This window comes from Pseudonaja textilis, chromosome 4 (genome assembly GCF_049901715.1).
Source record: "Pseudonaja textilis isolate UNSWEBS1 chromosome 4, rPseTex1.2, whole genome shotgun sequence".
Lineage (NCBI taxonomy): Eukaryota > Metazoa > Chordata > Lepidosauria > Squamata > Elapidae > Pseudonaja > Pseudonaja textilis.
The window spans coordinates 21432799-21455816 of record NC_141993.1 but is presented as its reverse complement, the minus strand read 5'-3'; the positions used below and the strand labels follow the sequence as shown (position 1 = coordinate 21455816).

Sequence of the window (23018 nt, the reverse complement as noted above, 5' to 3'; positions counted from 1 at the left end):
ATACATTGTGTATTTAACTTCATTTATCAATTCTAGAAACCACATTATGAGTCACTCTCGATGATCAAGGGCAGCTAAGGAGATTTACCACCAGCCTCGCAATTTTCAATTTACAATTTGTTAGCTGGTCTATTTTTAGATAGGTTTACACATTTAGGAATCATTCATTCACTGTAAGGCCTATGACAATAAATATCTTGAGTGACAATTTGGGGGAAAGCATTTGGGTGTTCCTTCCTCCCTTCACCTGGCACACTCCTATCTGTTATTATCCTGTTAGCTTGATCAATGGCTAAGTCCACCATTCCAAACCCCTGCCTAAACTTTATTTTATAGTAATCATATATTTTGAGTTGCATAATTCCTCTACTAATATATATCTACTATGCTTAGGACAATTTGTCTAGGATACTATAACATCATTTTTTATACTTCTAGGAATTCCCTCTAGGAATTACCACCACCACAGGCTGGTGAAGAAACAATAATCAAATATTCTCATATAACATTGGGAAGAATCAGGCAAATTTGCTTTGTGTACATAACAGTTCAATGCTCATGATCATCACAGGGGCAGACAAGGTTGATTTTCCTAGATTTACTGAAAGAAAAAAAACCTATACTTAATCAAAATTGTATTATGTTTTATACATTCTTTTTAAAGAGCTTCAAATAAGATTCTAATTATGTTTCCACTCTCTATTCTCAGCAAAAACTCATTCTTAAAAATAGTTAAAAATTTATCTAATTCAAGGATAGGACACCATTTTCAGCCAGGACAGTTAACTTTGTATGGTACCTTTCTTGGCTGCCAGGATCTATGGGAAGAATAGTTGATAAAAGCAATAGCTTCTTTAAAGTGCTTCAGACATGTACGCTGTATTTATGTATGTATATATGTATGTACTTTAATGTTTAAAAAAGTGTATGACTTGCATAGTCCTGTAGAATCACCACCAAATTATTTAAAATGATGTAATTTTTAATTTGTGTTCTTTTCACACCTTAAATTCATAAATCTTAATAAAAGATCATGTTTTTCATAGAAATAGAACTGTTGACATACCCAGTCCTGATCCTCATGTTTAAACAGGATATCTCATATAGTAACATAAATAAAAAAATATTTTATTTTTCGATTTGGGTCAATTGCCAAGATTCCAGAATGCTGCAAATGCGTCCATCACAGCTCAGAAGATTCCTTTGATTTTTCAGTAATATCATGTTTAATGAATGTTCAAAACAAATTATCTATATGTCAGTCATGTTTGAGAGCCTCAGCATGTTGCTCTGCTTTCAAGTACAAGCACGGAATAGATAATGTGAAGGCACAGAAACAACGAATGCATAAATTGTATTAAAAATCTAAAAAGATACTCCCTTAAAAATGAGAAAAGGCATCTGCACAATTTTTTTTTAAAAAGTTATATTTCTCCAGTGGCCTTTTTAACATCTATGGCAAAGGCAGAAAACTAACTCAAACAAGTCAAACATCTTTGCATGCTATAAAGAGAAGATTAATAAATATCAAATAGTAGTTATTTTTAGATTAGAAAATGGGATTGGAATTCCAAGAAAGTAATTTCCAAAGCAGAGGTATAATCCTTACCGTGTGCCAAAGAGAACCATCAAACTATTGTCCATGTCAATTTTCTTAAAATGTGTATATAGTACAAAAAAACCCCTTCTGTCAAAATTAAAATCAGGAATGCAATTTGCATCTTTTCTTATTTGCCTCAGGTTTGCACAGAAGGTATTTCTAAATGATAAGGACTGAGCATTCTGAAAATGAATTTACTGTCCAAAATCACATTAGTGTTGTTCATCCTACTTTGCAGAAAATGCGTACATAATTCACTTGCACTAGTTGAATCTTTACAGAAGTAGCATTATAAAAAATTTGATATCCTCTAGGGCAAACTGTTTGCATGAGAAAGATAGTAAAGAATCATAGCACGTATGAACTTTGAACAACCTCTTCCCTGATTATATGCAATTACTTGCCACTAAAACTATAGTAGCTTTAAAAAAAAATTGTTGCATTGGACTCAGTGGATACAATCAATTGGAAGGTTTAAAAAGCAATTTCTCTTTAAATAGCAAGTGTATTAAAGCTAGGAAAACACCAATTCATTAGATTAATAAAACATAAATCATTGCTTTGAATAAAAGCAATCCAATCCATTCCTTAAATCAAATCTTTGATAAATATGACATGTTTGGGGTTTTTGCATAATTAGATGTTGCTTTAAGGTATCTGTGTAAATATAAAACATTTGTCAAAATTATAATACACATTTTGTCACTGATAGGTTTTGTGATCAAGAAATATTATTATATGAGAACAATACAAATATGGAATGCTATGATTCTTGCTGTCTAAATGGACATAATGCTTAATAAAAATCTCTTTGACACGATGCTTGTCAAGATAAATGTGACTATAAGACATAAAATCTGCAAATCAACCACACTACAAGTGTCAAGGACAATTTATTACATTGGTTTCATTGTCAACAGAGTTCATTCTGAATTGATTATATCATTTATTTTATTTTATTATGAACCCCTTTTGATCTCGTTCTGTGAGATGGGTCTGGGTAACCTTATGTATCCCACCATATATAACCACTGCCTCTTTGATTTTCATGAAAATAAATAAAATAGACTTTTTAAATGATGTAACAGAGATTTTTAAGCATTTCTAATCTGGTCAATAGCATTACTAGAGAAATTCAAAGGAAAATTGGTCATTTCAAAGTACCAGTCAGGCATGGAAAATTTTGTAGGAACCTTGATCTACTGAGCAAGTAGCTATGAACCTACTGCATAATATGTTGGGAGAACTCAAAGCGATTTTGGTATGTTAAGAACAGTAAAATGAAAAGTGTTGTTCAGAAGCGGAGGAAAATATTTCAAATGTCCAGTGCAGCTATTATCATGTTGCTCATTTGCCTTATGCATACCTGCTTCAACAAGTTACATGTTTTTCAAATGAAAAACAAGTGGAATTAGAAGAGCAGTAGATAACCTGTATTCTTACTCATGTTTATACTTATATATATTACCTTGTAAGCCAAATCAAATCAAATCAAATCAAATCAAATCAATCAATCAATCAATCAATCTGAAGAACTGAAAAACAGGGAGCTTTATGAGAGTTATAAATTTTAATTTGTAATGTTCCGATGTTTACAAGGTGATCACAATTGACAAGATTCTTCTCAAAGCTGCAGTCACCAGCAATAGTAAAGGAAAAACAAAAGATGAACTGAACCTCAGTTCAATCTATCAGTTGTCTGAAACATGATTCTTATAATAGCTATGCTGTTTTATTTAATACAGATAGTCTAGTCCTCAGTTTATGACCAGTTGCTTGGCAACTATTCAGTTATATTGGACCTAACTGGTTATACTTACAATCTGGGTTCAAAATTCCAGTCCTCATTAATGACTGTTGGCAGCATTCTGCAGTTACATTGTTTTTACAATGGCTTTGCCAAAAAAATTGCATTTAATTTTGGTTTGTGAAAAAATTTGACCAATAGCAAGCTATGCGTTTGCTTAACAATCACAGCATTTGACTGCCACAAAAAAGGCATAGATAGAACTGGTCAGGTGACTACCCAATTTGTGACCATTGCAAGTTACAACTTAATGAGTAATGTCCATTACAGTCATAATTTGAGAATTACCTATACCGTGATTCAAAATATTCATTATTTTATTATAAGAATTAAGTAATTCGGTAAGAACACAGATTGAAATCAATGAGACAATTGCTTTTTAAAAAAACTTTTGTCCTATTAATGAGACATAGTTATAATTTTGTTTAAATGTCACTTGTGAATTCCCAATATTATATATTTATAATAATACTTTACATATTACATATATAAATATACTAAATAAAAGGTATATTAATGTAAATTCCAATAATTCCAATAATTTACATTTACAATAAAGTACTCTTCATCTTTTGAAACAGGTAGTAGATTATTTAAAATCTTTTAAAACAAAACTTTTTAAAAACTAGTAAAGCTTTTTGGGTTGCATGACCCAACTAAAGAGAATCAAAATTTTAACTTATCATACATCATGTTTCATTTGTTCAAACAGTTTGTAAACAACTGTAATCCACAAAGACAGAAAACAAGGACAATCAGAATTACCTTTAGTTCATTCTTATTTTTCTTTGTTGTCAAGATAAAGAGATGATTTAGTAAGGATGTGAAGAACACTTTGGCTTCTTTTAGTTGAAAAATCCCAAATACTTATTATTCCACTGAAGGCATCATTCCTAGAATGATAATAGATAAAGAATTCAATCAAAGAGAAGACAGTGAAAGAGGAAGGTAACAAGATAATTTTTTTTTTTTTAAATGCATTTGTCCATCCTAAGAAACATTTTTGAGCAAGAAACTGAAGTATTTTTTCAACAACTTGCAAAACATTTCACAGCATAATATGAAACTTCAAATAAAGACTATATTTCAATAATGATAGCACTTAGACATGCAACATTCATGCTGCAGTCCATGCCAATATTTGAAATACCACATCAGAAAGGATATCCCTACTGACTTGTGTTCTGGAACTTATTACATCCATCCAAGTAATCTAATTTTCACTTTCAAGTATTAGGTTCAACTCTGATTCTAACAGGCATAGATAGATGTTCAAGTATTAATGAGGTTCTGCTGAAATGGGAAGGCCATGATAATAATATACAGTAAGTTTAATTTTACAACCCTACACTGAAGTGTGTGTGTGTATGCTCAAAATACTTAGAAAGACTCTATAGTATTACATTTGCAATGCGTCCCAATAATTGATGCTATGGTTTCTTTCATAGTGGCCTGCATTTTCTTAAAACACTAAACTTGACCTTAGCTTCTTCACTCTAAAAAGCTAATCATCACCCAAAACATTTTGGGCACTATAGTCTGTGGTGCTAAAGCAGGATATTCTCAGAGAATGTATCTGTTGTGCATTGCCATCTGTTTTTCAGTATTTTTAATAGGACTATGAATTGCTAATGGGAATCAATCAGTTACTATTTGAAGACTGCATAAAGACACTTCTTTTTTAATGATTTTCTCCTGTTTCGCAGAGAAAAGATCATCTACTGCATATTTTCTCCAAACAACGCAGCATAACAGGTTTTGTGTTCAGCAAATTCATCTGGCCATCCATCTTTACAACAAGTGATCCTGGGCAGCATACAGCAGAAAAAACATATCATATATAGACCCCCCCAGAACTAATAACAAAGCCAGGTTTCGAGGAACTTCTGGAAAATAAGTAGCAATGGAGCTGTCTTTACTTCACAGGTGGATAATTTCCCATAGGGTGGGGCCACCATGACAAAGAAGGCCCTCCAGACAGGTGGTCTGTGCAAAGTGACTAAAATGTTAATAGCTATGAGCACATACACCCTCCCCATCAAGAATAGGTGTTATTTTGGGTTTAATGGAAAAAGACTTGGGAGAAAAAGTTGGAACTTTGGTGTTATATATGTTGATGGCAGCAAGATTATTTTATGCACAAAAATGGAAGGATACTTTGATTCCCACAATGGCTGCAAAAGTTGATGGAATTAGTAGAGATGGCTACACTGATTGCTTTGATTAAAGAAAAAAAACACAATTCCTTTTTTTTTTTCCTATATGGAAACCACTTCTGGACTTTGTGCTTGAGATGGAACAATGATTTAGGGATTTACTGACTAGATAGGTTTGTTGTGATAGAAATGGCTAGTTTACACCATTACATAAAAGTTAAAAGTTGAGTTTTGATGTTATTATCTTATTCTACTGCACCAAAGGGAGTTGGAAGACAATGCCTTTTCTTTCTCTCTCTCCCCCCCCCACCCCTTTTCCTATACTTTTCCCTTCCCCTTTTTCTGCCCTATTTTTCCTACTATGATATTTTATTTTGTACTTTATATTGTAAACTAATAAAAATAAATAGAAAGAACAGATGTAGCTGATACAAAACACAAAGCTATGCAAAGGTCTTCCTGGTCATGACTATCAGAATGTAGATTCAATATGAAGGACATTCTCATTGCTGATGTCATACCTCTAAGTTATATTTTTTCTGTTGCCAATCTGCTGCCATGATGTAATTGGGAAACAGAATGATTGGATTGGAATTGTAATTGCCAGTGGTAACCTGTTCACAAGATCCATGGGATTCATAAATATAGGATAGATACCTATGTATCTTTTATTTATTTAATTTATTTGATTTGATTTGTCAAACGCTTATAAGATAATAGGTATAAGTATAAACATGAGTAAGAATACAGGAAATAGGTAAGAATCAATGGGGACAAAAGAACAGGGACGGTAGGCACGATTGTGCACTTATGCATGCCCCTTACATACCTCTTAGGAATGGGGTGAGGTCAATAGTGGATAGTTTGAGGTTAAAGGAGTGGGGGTTAGAGGATGTAACAACAGAGTCAGGTAGTGCATTCCAAGCATTGACCACTCTGTTGTTGAAGTCGTACTTTCTGCAATCAAGTTTGGAGCAGTTTATACTGAGTTTGTATCTGTTGTGTGCTCTTGTATTGTTATCTAGTTGAAATTCCAAGTGACAATGTTGCCACAGAAATGATGGTGAGGTTTCTTACATAGTGTCTGAATACTGGCTGAACAATTCAAATGTCTTTATTTCTATTTGTTTGGATCCCTGATCATCCTCCAATATTTGTCCAATAAACAAATCTAATCCCCAATAACAAACCTATCACCTTTTAGAATTTACATTCATAGGTAACAGAATGAGATAATTTGTTCTTGACTTCCTCTCAAAATGTAATCTGCTTTTATTTTATTTTATTTTTTTTAAGTTAGGTCTTTCATGTTAAACGCTATTTGAAAACAACAATGCTGCCTTGGGAGCTTTGAACAGCTCTGGCAATTATTTTCATCAGCACTGTTTAATCAATGCTAACAAAAGTCTCATATCTAAGTATTTATACTTAAGTATAGAAATTATTACCACCAACTGGATGCAATTAGTCTCCCAAGTTCATTAATGGGATTATTACTTAACAATGTTACCAATGTAGATTATCAAGATTTAGGATAAGATGTTAATAATAATTAGGAGATTTATAGCCAAATACCCTGAGGTTATTATTTGAAAGATCAAAAGCAGATTAAGTCAATGTTATTTTAAAATATTTATGCAGATGGAAACTGTTTGTATGTTGTACATTCATGTATCAATATAAACACTGTATAAGCTCATATAACTATGAGTGTATGTATAAAGAGCAATCATATGCTATTCATTGAATAATAATTTCTATGGAGAAAATTAAAGATTTTAAAATACATTTTAAATATATTTCACAAAGTTGTTGATCAGATACTGTACAAGTGTCCATATTGTACATTTGGAAAAATTAATGATGGTTAATAGGAGCTCGAAAAATTATTCAAAAATTCAGACAATTAGCAAAAACAATATTTTGAACATTTATTTTTTTTCAGCCCTTTTAATCTGTCAAGCAATTTAACCAATAAAATCCAGTAGAATTATAGGACATTATACTTTCAATAAAAATAGTAAATAGGCAATAAGAAAGCAAACATCCTGTCCAAAATGAATAAATGTTAAGAAACATCACAGCTGAATGTGTTCAACAGCTCAACCAGAATTTAAACATGAAATCAAGAAAACAAACATGTATTCAAATTGAACCTGGCTTTGTAAAATGCATGTTCTTAAAAGACCAAACCTAGTTATTGTTTTGGGATTTATTTGTAATCTATACTAAATTACATTAATGTATTTCATATTTTCATGATAGCATTGATAATACAGTAGAACTGTTTCCTATTTTAGAGTCTATGGCTAAGTGCATTGCACGACCTTCCATTGTACAGGTAGTCCTTGACTTATGACCACAGTTAGGACGAGAATTTCTATTGCTAAACAAGGCATTTGTTAAATGAGTCGTGGCTGATTTAAGGACTCTTTGTCACAGTTGTTAAGGGAATCACTGCAGATATTAAGTGAATCACATATTCATTAAAAGAATCTGGCTTCTCCCATTGTCTTTATTTTCCAGAAGTTGGCAGGCAAGGTTGCAAATGGCACATGACCCTGGCATGCTGCTTTTAAAGTTGTAGCGACGTTTCAGCAGAATCTCATCTGCTATCATCAGGCTTGAATACCATACATATAAATAGCCGCGAAAACTTAAGAAAACATATATATATATATATATATATATATATATATATATATGCGCACACACACACACACACACACACACACAGATACATATACATACATATACACACACACACACACACACACATACATACAGAGATACATATACATACATACATACATACATACATACATACAGACAGACAGATAGCTAGATAGATAGATAGATATAGCATTCAGCTTTGTTCGGGTATTTTCCCACATCATTGTAGTTGTGCTTTTAAAGTTGTAGCAATGTTTCGGCAGAATCTCATCTGCCATCATCAGGCTTCTATATTGTATCCATCTGTATACAGTATATATTATACAGTATACAGAAGCCTGATGATGGCAGATGAGATTCTGCCAAACGCTGCTACAACTTTAAAAGCACAACTACAATGACGTGGAAAATACCCAAACAAAGCTGAATGCCATACATGTAAGTACCGCAAAAACTTAAGAATATATATATATATATATATATATATATATATATATATATATATATATATATCCGCGTAAGATTCAAGTATCTAGGCAATGTTTCGATGAAGTCTCATTCATCATCTTCAGGCTTCTGTCTTCGGCTCTTGCTTCTCAGAGTGATGTGAGATTGCAGCTGCTTCTTCCTTTTAACTGCTAGTGGGGGTGGGACTTGATTGGGTGGGGGTTTGGCTGTGTTCTGATTGGGTGGGGGTGTGTTCTCATTGGTAGGGGTTTTGGCTGTGTTCTGATTGGTTGGGGGGTTGGCCGTGTTATGATTGGTTGGAGGCGTGTTCTGTTCAGGTCGGGGCTTGGTTGTGCCGAACAACCAAAGATCCACATACAAATACCTGCGAGAACCTCAGAAAACAAATATATACATATACATATACATATACATATACATACATACATACATACATATATATATATATATATATATATATATATATAATGTTTTTTGCGGTTTCTGCGGGTATTTATATCTGCAAGCTGCAAGATGCAAGCTCACATTACTCCAAGAAGCACAAAGCCGAAGACACAAGCCTGAAGATGATGAATGAGACTTCATCGAAATGTCACCTAGATACTTCCAATTTTACATGGGAGAAAACCCAAATAACCAAAGATAGATAGATAGATAGATAGACAGACAGACAGACAGACAGACAGACAGACAGACAGACATACATACATACATACATACATATATATATATATATATATATATATATATATGGATCTTTGGTTATTTGGGTTTTCTCCCATGTAAAATTGGAAGTATCTAGGAAGTATATATATATATATATATATATATATATATATATATATATATATATATATATATATATATATATATATATATATGGGATTCAGCTTTGTTCGGGTATTTTCCCACGTCATTATAGTTGTGCTTTTCAAGTTGAAGCAACATTTCGGCAGAATCTCATCTGCCATCATCAGGCTTCTGCATTGTGTTCATAAGAAAACACACACACACACACACATATATATGCATATCCTATGAGTTACATAAAATTAGTTTGATCAGGAAAAATTATATATAGTGCAATGATGCTTGGTTTCTATTTTTTGCTTCTGTACAAAAAGATTAGATTTTAAAATGAGTACATGTAATGGGGAAGTAATGTACAGGCCCTTAAAAAGGGCTTATTTCTGGGATAGGGCTTATATTAAGTAAACATGTAAAACATGCTGGACTTACTTTTGGGGTAGGTCTTATTTTGGGGGAAATAGGGTAGATAAATGGAATGTCATGTTATGACAACAATATGTCAGAATATAAATTCCAATCTAGCAAATAGGCTTAACCTATATAATGTACTTTTGGAAAGTTTCTGATTAATTTTAAAAGACCCACAACAATTATCAAAAGAATGGTGTATGGTTGAATTTTTATAAGAACCTTTTTTCCCAGTTTTCATATGCTATGTTCAAGATTATGATTCAGTAAGTCAGCTAGCAACAACATATACATTATAATTGTTTGGTTTGCAAGTCGCTCAGAGATTCATTTTTTGATCTAAGAACCATGGATACATATCAAGTTTTGCCAGGCCCTATAAACGTATACACACCAAGACATAATTGGATATAAACTCTTTCAAATAGAAAGCAAGGCAAGAAGGAAACTTCTGAAGACATGGTTTATGCTTTGGTAATTTAGCAACTTTTTAATTAACTAAAAGTTTTTCATTACTAAACAGACTCATGAATATACCTGCAGGCTATGATATAGTTTCATCATACAATGCACAATGCTACACAAAGTCAGCACTGGCAAACACTTACAGCAAAATGATTAACTGCAGTTAACTTTAAAAATAAAACATTGCATAATTTTGCAGGCAGCAGGAAGAAAAACAAAACAAAACAATGAAGTTTCCAAGTTTCTAACATTTTTATATTGCTATTTAAAATCCCATTGAAATTCTTGCTGTCTACATGGAAAGGATGATCACTAAATTATTCTGTGGGAAGTAAATTATCTATTATCAACGGTCAGAACAACCTGACCTTTTTCAGGATCTGTAATGAAGCTGACACTGACTCAAAAGTTTAAATAAAATTAAGCTTAGCATACACTAAACTTAATTTCACTTTAATATATAAAACATTTTCTTGTCCATATGAAGATAATGTACTACTGTGGAATCTTATGCTCAGTGCATAGCTATTGACTAAATTGTCTATGGACACTCAAGATTAAATGTACCCAGTTAGGAAATTTACTGAGTATTCAAGCCAGAAAAAAGCACAAATCACTCTGATATATCCCAAATATCGTTCTCCAATTTAATTTTGTTTAAAGTATTTGTATTAATTGATGTTTAAGTCTCCTCTCTGCCCCCCACCCCTTTTAGGCTATAAATTTAATATAAATTTAAAATAACTTACAACAAAAGAAAGCCTAAATCTGTGTTTAAGCAAAATAAATACCATTATTTCTGTACTCCTGTACAGAAGTGTACAGGGACACAAGACATTATTGTAGTCTGATAAGTTCCTGACACTTCAAATTTCTTTGAATGATAGAAAACACTCATGAGAAATATAGTGGAAGACCTGGAGCCTTTCTTTATTTGCTTTTACAATTCCTTATCGGCATTTTTATTCTATTCTGTAACCTCTTGATTCTATTCTGTTATCTCTTCTGGGGGAAAAAACTTAGGGGATTTGATACTGATTCACAATTTCATAGAAGAGTAAGGAAAAAAGGATGTTTCCTAGTTCTCTCCTTGATCAACTTATACACAAATTCACTGATAAAGGAATTTTTAGAACCAGACTTCCATCTTCTAGAATATGAGCCATGAATATTTCATGTTTGCTGTGCGCAGATGAGACAGCCATCATTTTAAAAACTCCAATTAGCTTCAAATTAGTACAGGAATAATCCCTTTGTGTAAAAACACTGCAAGAAAACTAAAATAGAAGGCTTTGGTAAAACATGCTTCGATGGACAATAGAAAGCTGTGAGGCTGAGCATATGAAGAATCTTAAATATATAGATGTGGTTTTCAGGGTCATAGAATACACACATTAATTCTGTAGTTGTGTGGGGTCAAAGAGGACCCTCAGTTGTTTTATTATTTCATACAAATGGCGGGGAATGCAGTACTAAAACTATTGACAGTCAAATCCTAAGTACAATTGAGTTATGGATTTCACTGGCACTCTTTGTTAAATTACAGGCTGATGGAAATAATGCAGGCTAAGTTTATAAGAGAAGTTCTTAAAACTCCAAAATGTGTATTTAATTTAATGCTGAGGCTAGAGAGTCAACCATATAAGAATCAGAGAGTCAACCATATTAGTTTTTAATTATTGGCTCTGATGCCAGGGGTGGGATTCCATCAGTTCGCACCTATTTGCTAGAACCGGTTGTTAACATTCTAAGCAGTTTGGAGAACCGGTTGTTAGAAGAAATTACTAGCCTAATCCTGTAAGGAAGGCAGGAAGGAAACATTCTGGTGTTGCTTACAGAAACTGCCTCTCCGTTAACCCTTTTTACATTCTTGGCAGGACTAGACTTCCTGTCTCAGGAACTTCTCTGGAATTTTTTTCCCCTCCTTTGCTGGTATTTTGCTTGTGTGGAGTGACCATTCAAAGTTACAATGGCACTGAAAAAAGTGACTTATGACCATTTTTCATATTTATGACTGTTGCAGCATCCCCACAGTCATGAGAGGCCAAGCGAGGAGATGCGTGCCTCAATGTGAGTGATATTGAGTTGGCCACGCCCACCACCTAAGCCACACCCACAGAACCAGTTGTTAAAAAATTTGAATCCCATACCTGTCAGATGCCATTATTTTCCAGTTGAATTGATCCTATCTTTTTATCTGATAAATTCCAGTCCACTTGGATACAAGCAATTCTTAGAAAACTTTCATCATGCAACCCCTCCCTTGAATTTATTTACACTTTGAGCATTCCCAGGAAAAAAGATTCTCAGCTGCGGAATAACAGAATCAAGAGAGGTTTAATTCCAGAATATGTCCAAGTATAGAAACCAGTTAATTATATCAGTTCACTGAGCTCTCCATTTGAACAAGTTATATCTTTTTCCAGAGCCAAAATAGTTTGCCTTCGATATTTTTAATATGACAAACTTAATAAATTTCCTATAGGTAATTGAATCTGCCCTTGTGGTAATGGTTCAGATTAATCCACCCTCTATGCGTTGTTACTCTGCTCGTTTTACATTTCTTACTACATAACCAAGGCCAACTGAAAACTGTCATGTTAAGTTTCTCCTATCTGATAAAGGTTTTATTATGTGTAATATAGCAGTGTTCCTCAACCGTGGCAGTTTGAAAATGGATGAACTTCAACTCCCAGAATTTGCCCACTAGCTATATGCTGGAGGTTGAGAAACACAGCAGCTGTGAAAGTGCAAAGAAGAACTAATGTTTGGTGTACAATCATAATATATTTTTATGTGTTTTATTAATCCTCAGTCGTCTATGAATGAACAGTTATTTATAATGATAGTTCATTCATAGGTTACTGGGGATACAATGAATTACAATATAGAAATAGGTTGATCCATAAAAATCAGTATGAAATATGAAATATTTATATATTTATATTTCATATTAATTTTAACAGACTATCTTATTTATATATTGTTAATTCATTGCCTTATAAACTTAGCATATATTTCAATTTACACTTGTTATTAATTATATGGATTTGTGCTTTATTCCTTCTTCTAAGTTAGTTTTAACTCTTATTTATTTTTAAGTTGTAATATTAGTCTTAACAGAATGCAATGGATTAGAAATTTTGTTTTGTTTACTCTTGGATAGCCTGTGCACTTTCCTGGGCTTTATTAGTTGGGAAGATCACAAATACATTAAGGTGCTTTAATAAATGATGAATATATCCTGAATTCTGGAGATTAACTTTCTTGAATCTGGTATTAGTTCTATTAAAAACATGAGATGGTGACCAAATCCACTGGTGTTATGTAGATGAAATTAGATGAACGTGGCATCTGTATACTTGTGACTCATTTAACAATTTAAAAGTAGTTTTATTATTGATTTTGTTATCCAGCAAATCAAGAGGTGACTAATTCTATAAAACCTTTTTAAAGGATTCCTTGCCACCATTTTGGACAATTCATATATGCCATGACTCTTAACTCTAACTTCCTGTATTGTATGAAAAAAAAATAGTTAAGCCCAGGTTTTTCTGGAATCTCCAGTTTGCAGCAAATATTGATTCATAGGTCTTAACATTTTAGACCTTTAGTCCAGTGTTTTTCTAAATATTTGTATACAGAAAGATAACATGCATTTGAGTCCTTTAAGTCACTTCTGAAAGTTCAACCTGTAATTAAACATGAATTTGCTTGAAAAAAATGACAGAAATCAGAATTAACACGTTCTTGTACACAGTCTTTTGTTTGCTTACAGAGATTCATTGCTTCTTGTATTGTAATAAATTTGTTTCATAATATTTTGCCATAAGGTAAGATATGTTAGGGAACTATCAATTCTATTTTGTACGTATGTATAGATTTATTTGATATGCTCTAACATGCTCTTAGCTATTAAAATACTTTCCTTAACATTTGATTTTCTTTCTGACTTGGTTTTGTTTTATTTTGCAGTTCTTGACCCTATTTAAAAGTTGAACATATTTGGAAGTATTAGAAAATGTATTAAAATTCTCCAGTATTCATATTACTTAGAGGTTTTTTTTCTATTTATACAACACTTGTTTACATTGTATCCAAGTGTATTCTTTGCGAGAAGAGATCCACTAAAATTAGACATTGAAATCATGAATAGAATAGAATAGAATAGAATAGAATAGAATAGAATAGGACACACAGGGATTTGTCTTGGTGCAAATGCTCTCAGTATACATAAAAGAAAAGATACATTTGTCAAGAGTCAAGAATCATAAGGTACAACACTTAATGATTTCTAAATCATTGCCAGGTTTTATTTTAATGCAATACTTCTAAGCAAGACAAATTCCAAATATTAATTATATCTTCAATTTAAAATTACACATTATTCTTGTTTTAAATATTTGCATGCTGATTCCCCAAATTATATTCTTTTTAGTAAACAAAACATTATATATATTTTTTGGGGAAAAAAATTATAAATTGAAGAAATGTGAAATTACTGGGTTTATTAATTGGTAAACTGTTGAACTACCAAATGAAAGTGGACAAACATTGTTTTCATCAAATGACACCAGCAGAGACAACAGAAAAGCCCTAACAAGTAAATGTCTTTCTCAGCTTTCAAAATTATAGTGATAAATTTTACAGAAATCGTCAGAGCTTTATTTTCATATGATGCCCATTTCTACAATGAAAGCTACTTTTAAAAATATTGTATATTCATTCCACTGACCCATGGGTCACCATCATTTCGTACAGTTGATTTCCTATGTTGAATAAGGAACTGTTAAATCACCAAATAATATACCTAAAATTTCTGAGATATTTATTTACATTAAAAAAACATCTAACTACAATATATCCACAAATATGGGATATAAAAGCTAACACATTGTTTTTGGAAAATGAACAATAATTTCATCATGATTAGCATAATTGGTCCTGAGGAATTTCTTGTCAAGGATATTGTTGTAAAGTATTTATTTTTGTTGTTTTACTTATAATTAAATATTTCAATGTACTGATTCATGCCATTTCTTCTGCCAGGAGCCTTAGGTAGTTATTTTATCATGGGGAAAAAAAAGCTTTAAATAAATCCTTAACTATTCCCAAATGTGCTGAATTACTATTAATTCGAAAGAAAAGTGATTTTTCTTACCCTTAAAATGTCAAACTGGGACATTCTGGTCATTTTACTACAGGCCCATGATAAGAAATTAAATCTGAGCCAATGTCATAATTATTTATTTATTTGATTTGTCAATTGCTTTACAAGATAATAGATGTAAGAATAAACGTGAGTATGAATACAGGAAATAGGTACAAATAAATGGGGACAATAGGACAGGGACGGTAGGCATGATTGTGCACTTATGTACACAGTCTCCTTTATCCAGGTCTGGTTCTAGTCAATGCTGGTAGGGAAGAGAGTTCAAATTCAAACCCAAGTCCCTGTTTTGTAGAGGCCTCCAAGGCTTTTCTTTCTTCACTCCTAATTAATATCAACATGAAACTACTAGGTCAGTTCATCCATTGATATGAGTTAGATTTCAGATGATAGTCAATTATACTATATATACTTGCCCTGTATGACCAAATTTTTGAGGTTCTTTTGAAGAGTCTGGAGGTTGTGGGAGCCTGAAAACGGTTTATTTTGACAAGAGAAATTGGCTGTGGATTTTGTCAAACACTGAATCTAGAGACTTTCATCTTTATCAATGAATGGAGTTGCACGAGGCCAGACCAAGTTGGTGTGCATAGTTTCTTCCAATGCGTAAGGCTCCTGCTTAAAGCCATGTTTATGAGAGCTTCTGTCTTTTGCATCATTTATGGCTACTTCTGGATTGGGAGGTAAATTCACTATTGATTATATTGACTATAAAGTGACATGCCTTAATCACTCTCCATTAGACTAGTGTAGTGTGCTCTGCATGGCCCTGCAGCTAGTTCACAATGTAATAGTGTGGGCAGCTTGTGGCATTTACTGATACATACACCCATACAACACCTTTGTTCTGTGATGTGCAGTGACTCCCCATGGAAACTGATCAAGGAGAGATTCAACCTAGAAAATAAAAGAAAAAATGCCTTCAGAAGTTGTGGGAGCTTCATCACTGGAAGTTTTCAATAAAAGACTGGACTGCCATTTGTCAGAAATGGCGTAGGGTCTCCCGCTTGGGCAGGGGTAAGGTCAGACTAGAAGACCTACAAGACCCCTTCCAACTCTATTAATCTGTTAGAATATGTTAGAATCCCCAGTGGGCTTTCAGATTAATTCAAGGTACTAGCTGTAACCTAGGTAGTCCTTGACTTACGAATTCAATTGCGATCAGAATTTCTGTCATAAGTTGGTACAATCATAAAGTGAAATGTCACATGAGCACTTCTATAGAGATAACAGATAATCAGAGTTGGAAGGGACCTTGTAGGTCATCTAGTCCAACCCGCTTCCCAAGCAGGAGTCCCAACACCATTTCTGACAGACGGTAGTTCAATCTCTTCTTGAAAGCCTCCAGTGATGGCACCCCCACAACTTCTGAGGGCAAGCTGTTCCATTGGTTGATTGTTCTCACTGTCAGAAAGTTTCTCCTTATTTCCAGGTTAAATCTCTTTCCATCCATTGTTCCTTATTTGGCCTACAGATCCTTTGGAAAATAGCTTGATCCCTTCCTCTCTGTGGTACCCCTCAAATATTGGAACATTTCTATCATGTCTCCCCCAGTCATTCTCTTCACTAGACTAGCCACGTCCAGTTCCTGTAACCGTTCTTCATATATTTTAATCTCCAGTCCCCTAATTGTCCTGCTTGCTCTTCTCTGTATTTTTTTTATACTGTGGTGACCAAAACTGGTGTGATCTTACTAAGGCTTTATGGAGTGGTATTATACCTCACTTGATCTTGTTTGTATCCCTCTGTTAATGAAACTTAGGATTGCATTAGCCTTTTTGGCTGCTGCTACACACTGCTGGCTCATATTTAGCTGGTTGTCCGCTAAGACTCCAAGATCCCTCTCACAGTTACTGCTAACTGTTTTTCTTGCCTAAGTGTAGGACTTTACTTTTCTCTACACTGAATTTAATTTTGTTAGATATGGCCCAGTGTTCTAGTCTGTCAAGATCCATCTGGATCTTGAGACTACCTTCTTGGGTGTTAGCTATTCCTGCCAGCTTAGTATCATCTGCAAATTTGATAAGTTCACCTTCTATTCCCTCCCAATGAGGAGTGCCAGAGACTCCGGCACTCCTCACTGTGGTTGTATGCTCCCCAGGATTATCTTGGTGACAAGGTTATCTTTTAATAATGTTAATGTTACCTGGAAGTATTAAAAAAATTAATGTTACTTGGAAGTATTAAAGAAAGATCCATAAACTGAGCAAAACATACCACTCAATACATTTCACCTTTTTACTTTTATCTTTTCAACCATGATGACAACAGGCCTGACAAGATATTACCTTGCTTGTTACCAACTGATAAGTATTTGCACTGTCACTGTTCCAGAACGCTGAAATTAATAATGCCTCATTAAGTACCTAAAAATAGCCTCAAAAAACTATCTTTTGAGGTCATTTTGAGTGGGGAGAAATCCAGAAGGTATGTGCCATTATTATTCAACCCCACCACCTGAGAACAGGAAAAGTAGCACCTATATTTCCTTTAATAATAATGCTTCAATTTATTTAATAAAAAGATCAAGGAATGATATATTAAAATTATGCAATAGGCATTATATATTAAGCAGATTTTCCAAATTTAAACCACAGATCACTCTACGTTCTGAACATTTTATATTTTGTTTCAGATGAACATTGTGCATTAGACAGAACTGTCAAGATTAAAGATATGCAAAAGTTCTAAAACTGCAGTAAAAGACTGAATATTATATAAGACCCATATTATTCCAGGTTGACTAAGTTTTGATAAAATATTAGATGAAAGTCTCTGGTATGAGTGAAAGTCAGATGAATGACACTTTTTTGATGTAAACCTTATCCTAAAGGTCAAAATAATGAAATGACAGTTCTATCTTCAGCTTTTTGACATGAAGCAGCTTATGAATGAACACTTTTTTTTCTCCTCAGAGATTAACATTAAAAAGTTAAGAAACTGAAGGAAGTTGCGGAATGTGAATAAGTAATAAAGACTATTAGACCTGAAAAAATAGTAACTATTCACTTAAGTAGAAAGGTAATGTAGAAATCAAATTGAAATAAATAAATAATGAGTAAAATAAGTAATAAAATATCTATTTTGAAATCCCAAACATATTTTTCTAACAGTAAATGCTATTGATATAAAGACAGAACATAAATCTAATGAACAAATAAGATGAGTAAATTTCAGATGAATGCCTCAATAGGATCTTTATTACTGAAACTGACAGGGTTGCACAAATTTAAAATCAATTAACCAAGAAATGAGACTCTACAATTTATTTATCAGATTTCATTTGCACATGCACAAATTAGTGGATGGAATTCTGACCAAGTTTTCCAAACTGTTTAACTTTTTGCTCACAAATTTGAGCTTGTAAGTCTAACAAACATTGAAATAAGATTATATTGTACTTCTGTAATTGCAAGTAATTTCTCCAAGCCTGACATTATTGTATCTGCTTATTTATCTAGAGAGTGGATAGACTACAAAATAAGAATATAGATATAGTAAAGGATGAAAAAAGAAAAAAAAGAATGCAAGAACAATAATTGATAGCAACTGCTGGGTTTTTCCTCTTTTCCACTTGACAGATATCACCAGACACTGGCGGCTGGGGAATTTTATCATCTGAAATATCCAAACATCATTGTGAGACATCTGCACAACATTAGCAAAAACAAAAAGGTTTCGTATTTGAGATGGAAAATATAAGTAGGTTATGTGAGGAAATGAGGGATGGCACATTTTGTATTTGTTGTGTTATTGCCCCGTTGTATTACTTTCTTCTTCCTATAGCAACAACCTTTGATTTCCTATGACCCCTATTTCAAATAATTTTGCAAAGGTTGGGGAAGGATTCATCTGAAAACAGAAATGAAGTTGCTTGCCCTAATGCTAAATAAAACTTGCAAAGCTTATTTTTCAGTTAAAGCTGTTATTTGGATACTCTAATTCACTGACCAAACATGACCATTGTTCAGTCAAAGCAAACCTGTCTGAATCACTTTGGGCAGGGGTGGGATGCTACAGGTTAGGCCCATTTCTATATAACAGGGGTCGCCAATCTTTTGGACCTCAGGGACCACCAAACTCATAATTTTAAATACCACGGACCACTAATATGAATTTTGATTGACGGTGGCTTGCTGACATTGGTGGGAATGTTGGTCCCATATTCCAGAGCTGCAGTAGTCACAGGACTCACCCTTTGGTCATCCTGGAGTAGCTGCTCCTCCACCCAGGTGCACCAGCCTGCCATGGACTAGAGGAGCTGCTCCAGAAGACCAAATGGCCAGTCCTAGGACTACTGCAGCTCTGGAATATGGGACCGACTTTCCCATCAATGTCAGCAAGCCACCCCAGGGTGGATTTCCCTCCCCTACAATTGGTTTTACCTTCCAGTTCCAGTTCGCATGGCTCTACTCAAGGTAAGGTTTGCACGTGGCCGAAGGGTGGGGACTAGCAGATGGGCAGGCCATGTGGGCAGCGCAGCCTTGTGTTCTTGCGCAGTGTGGATTAACTGCTTTAGGGGGAGTGCTTTGGGGGGGACATTTCTCTGTGGACCACCAAAATTTTCTCGCGGACCACCAGTGGTCCCTGGCCCACAGGTTGGCAACCACTGCGATAAAACTAGTAGCTCCGAAGAGCAGCTGACATCGAACTAATTCACTGTGATGATTGTCTGGTTATTTCTTTGGACCACCTGCCCACCTGGGCTCTAGGCTGTCCTTTAGTCTCTGCTTTTTCCTCCTCAGCTGCTTTGAGCAGCATAGCTGAGTGCTGCTCGTCAGCTGGAGTAGGTGACTGCTTGCCAGACCTGGTAATTTGTAAGTAATGCGCACATGCACGTAGTCTGCACACAAGTGCAGCGTGCATTTGGCGTGCATGCGCATGAAGCGAACCAGTTGTTATGCCAGTAGGATTCCACCCCTGGCTTTGAGTCACTTAAAGTTCAATTATAAATCAGTTTTTCCACTACAATATTATATATATATATATATATTAATGGTAGAAATTATTATGTAGTTTAAAAGGAATTATTATGTAGGAAAAAGAGAGAAATTATACAACAGAATTGAAAGAAAGAAGAGGAAAATTGGTTAAAGAAAATGGTATATTATTGGCTGACTTTCGGTATAGTAATGATTTGTTCCAGATTCTACCTGTTAGTTAATTTCTGTACTCTACTGTGAATTAATATACAGCTTGTGCATATATTATTAGATGAAGAAATATAGTGTAAATACTACATACGTGAAAGAGATGCTTGTCAATTAGCAAAAAAATTCTATTGAAAAAATAAGAAAATCCAAACTGCCTTGTTTGAACAAGTAATGGAAAATGTATGAAACAATCACAGTTGTTAAAACAAAAACAATTAGTTCCTGGGTCTTGGCTATCTAGGTATATTGTTAGCATTGTTATATTATTATTATTTTTAATGAGTCTAGGCTAGTTAATGGTAAAAATGGCATCTGATAGAGAATACCCCATTATTACAGTGAAGATGGCGGCTCCCAACTAGGAAGGGGAAGCTCTCACTCCTGGAGCACTATCTCCCTATAAAGCCACCACCTGAACCAGAAATCACTTTTAAAGCTGCTGCTTGTACCAGTAACCGTGAGTAAACCTGATCCCAAAAAACAAGCCCAAAAACGCTGGATTCTGAAGCCGTGGAGCCCAAATAATGCTAGCAGAGCTCCTGCTAATTGATCCGGAGCCCTCCTCTCCTTCCCCAGAGAAGTGAAGCTCTTTCCTGCGGCTTTGCTCCGCATTAGGAGGGCTTCTCATTGAGTCCAATGCATCAAGAAAGAGACCAAGCCGGTTCAGTCTTGGATGAGCAGCCCTGAACACGCGCTCAGGGAAGCTCTTTTATTGAACACACAATGTTAAACGTCACAAAAGAGAGAGTTCAGTCTACTTTACATGTTAAAAGAGTGGGGGGTCTCAGTGGATACATTGTAGCACCCAATCACAGTGCTTAAGGGATACAAAGTAACCAATCCGTGCCTGCAGTCCAGCCAGTAGCCCAAGGTGGGCAGCATCCTTTTGTTCCTGATACCTGCTTTCAGCCTACGTGAGGTCTTGCAGGTATCGAAAACTCCTTTGCCTACGTGAGGCTTGGCATATATCAAAACTCCTTTGCCTACGTGAGGCTTTGGCATATGCCCAGGCTGTTAGATGTGGATTCGCTGCTGCATCTCCTCTGTTTTAGTTTTACGCAGAGGGATTTCTTCTGGTTCTTCGCTATAGCCCATACAGAAGCCCGTGCGCATGTTCTCATCGGGGTCCTCTGAGGGTATAGCTTTGTACAGAGATTCTTTTTCCCAGAGGGCATTGACCTGTGCAATGGCGCGTTTTTCTGCTAGCAGTGACAGACTATTAGAGATGGTGCGAACAAAGATTGGTAATATACATGGAAGAATGACACACCCAGCAGCAACAATACCTATGAGCGCTACTATAGCTTGTAATCCTGGCAGTTTTGGGAGCCAGGAGCCAAAGATATTTTTGAGGTCCATACCTCGCCATACTTGATCCGGATTGTAGGTTAATTGTCGCATCTCAGTAGTTAACTGCGCTACGACTTTGCCAACCTTGTCAATTTGAAGACAGCAATTTGTGAGATTAAACCTTCCACATACCCCCCATTCCTACGGCTTCCCTTTTTTTGCGAGACAACATGTCATAAACAGGGATGCCTAGTTCCTGCTTCACTGAGATTGGAAGGAGGAAGAAGGAAGGTCTTATCCATCCCAATACACATGACCCTTGCCAATCTGCTGGGAGGAATGGGTAGGCTAGGTTACCGCAGATCCAATACATGTCATTGGGTGCAGTCCAGTTCTGGGAGGATGAAGTGTCCCTGAGATAAGGGAGGAGGGTTGTGTTGAATTTTGTGGGTGTGGTAGTAGCATTATCAGGTGCTGTCCAATTCCGGTAGGAGATGTCCCACGTACCTAAACAAAGGAGATGTCCTACTGGAATGGACCCGTTTCGGGAGAAGCAGTTTCTACCGATTAGATTGGTAGTAATTGTCCAGATAAGGGGGTCGGGGGCAGTTCTGGCTGTTATGTTTCCTATAGAAGACATGTTGTTGAACAGTGATGGCGAGGCTTCTAAGGCTTGCCATGGCCACTGTTCTCCTGTGGTGGTTCCCCCGCAGACAAAGCAATTGGTTATTGCAAGTTGTTTTGCAATTTTTTCTGCCATGTCCATGAATAGGTTTTTTGCTATTATGCTGGTATCAGGAGCTTTATCTAACTTTCTTAAATTATTATACACTGACCAGCCTAATGATGTTTCCTTACCCTCATATATCACTTCTGTTTTTATAGTAATGTAGGTGTTTGGGTCTGCTCCTATGCCATTGATCCCTATACCATAGGTATCCATGGCGGGGTGTTGTCTGGAGATAGTGATCTCTACCTTGTTGTCCTTGGTAGACCCTGATACTCGTTTAAAATGTGA

General features: G+C 34.9%; 1 protein-coding gene and 1 long non-coding RNA gene across 3 annotated transcripts in view; one reads left to right on the top strand and one right to left on the bottom strand.

Annotated features, from left to right (window-relative positions):
• LOC148125769 (uncharacterized) overlaps window positions 1-23018 on the top strand; it is a 116090-nt gene that overhangs the window by 77705 nt on the left and 15367 nt on the right. The gene's annotated exons all lie outside the window — the stretch shown is intronic.
• Window positions 1-23018, bottom strand: part of PCDH15 (protocadherin related 15) — a 579778-nt gene that overhangs the window by 541737 nt on the left and 15023 nt on the right. Inside the window, exon 2 of the mRNA XM_087932347.1 lies at window positions 4173-4300. The gene's annotated coding sequence lies outside the window, so the exon portion shown is untranslated. The remainder of the gene's footprint in view (window positions 1-4172; window positions 4301-23018) is intronic.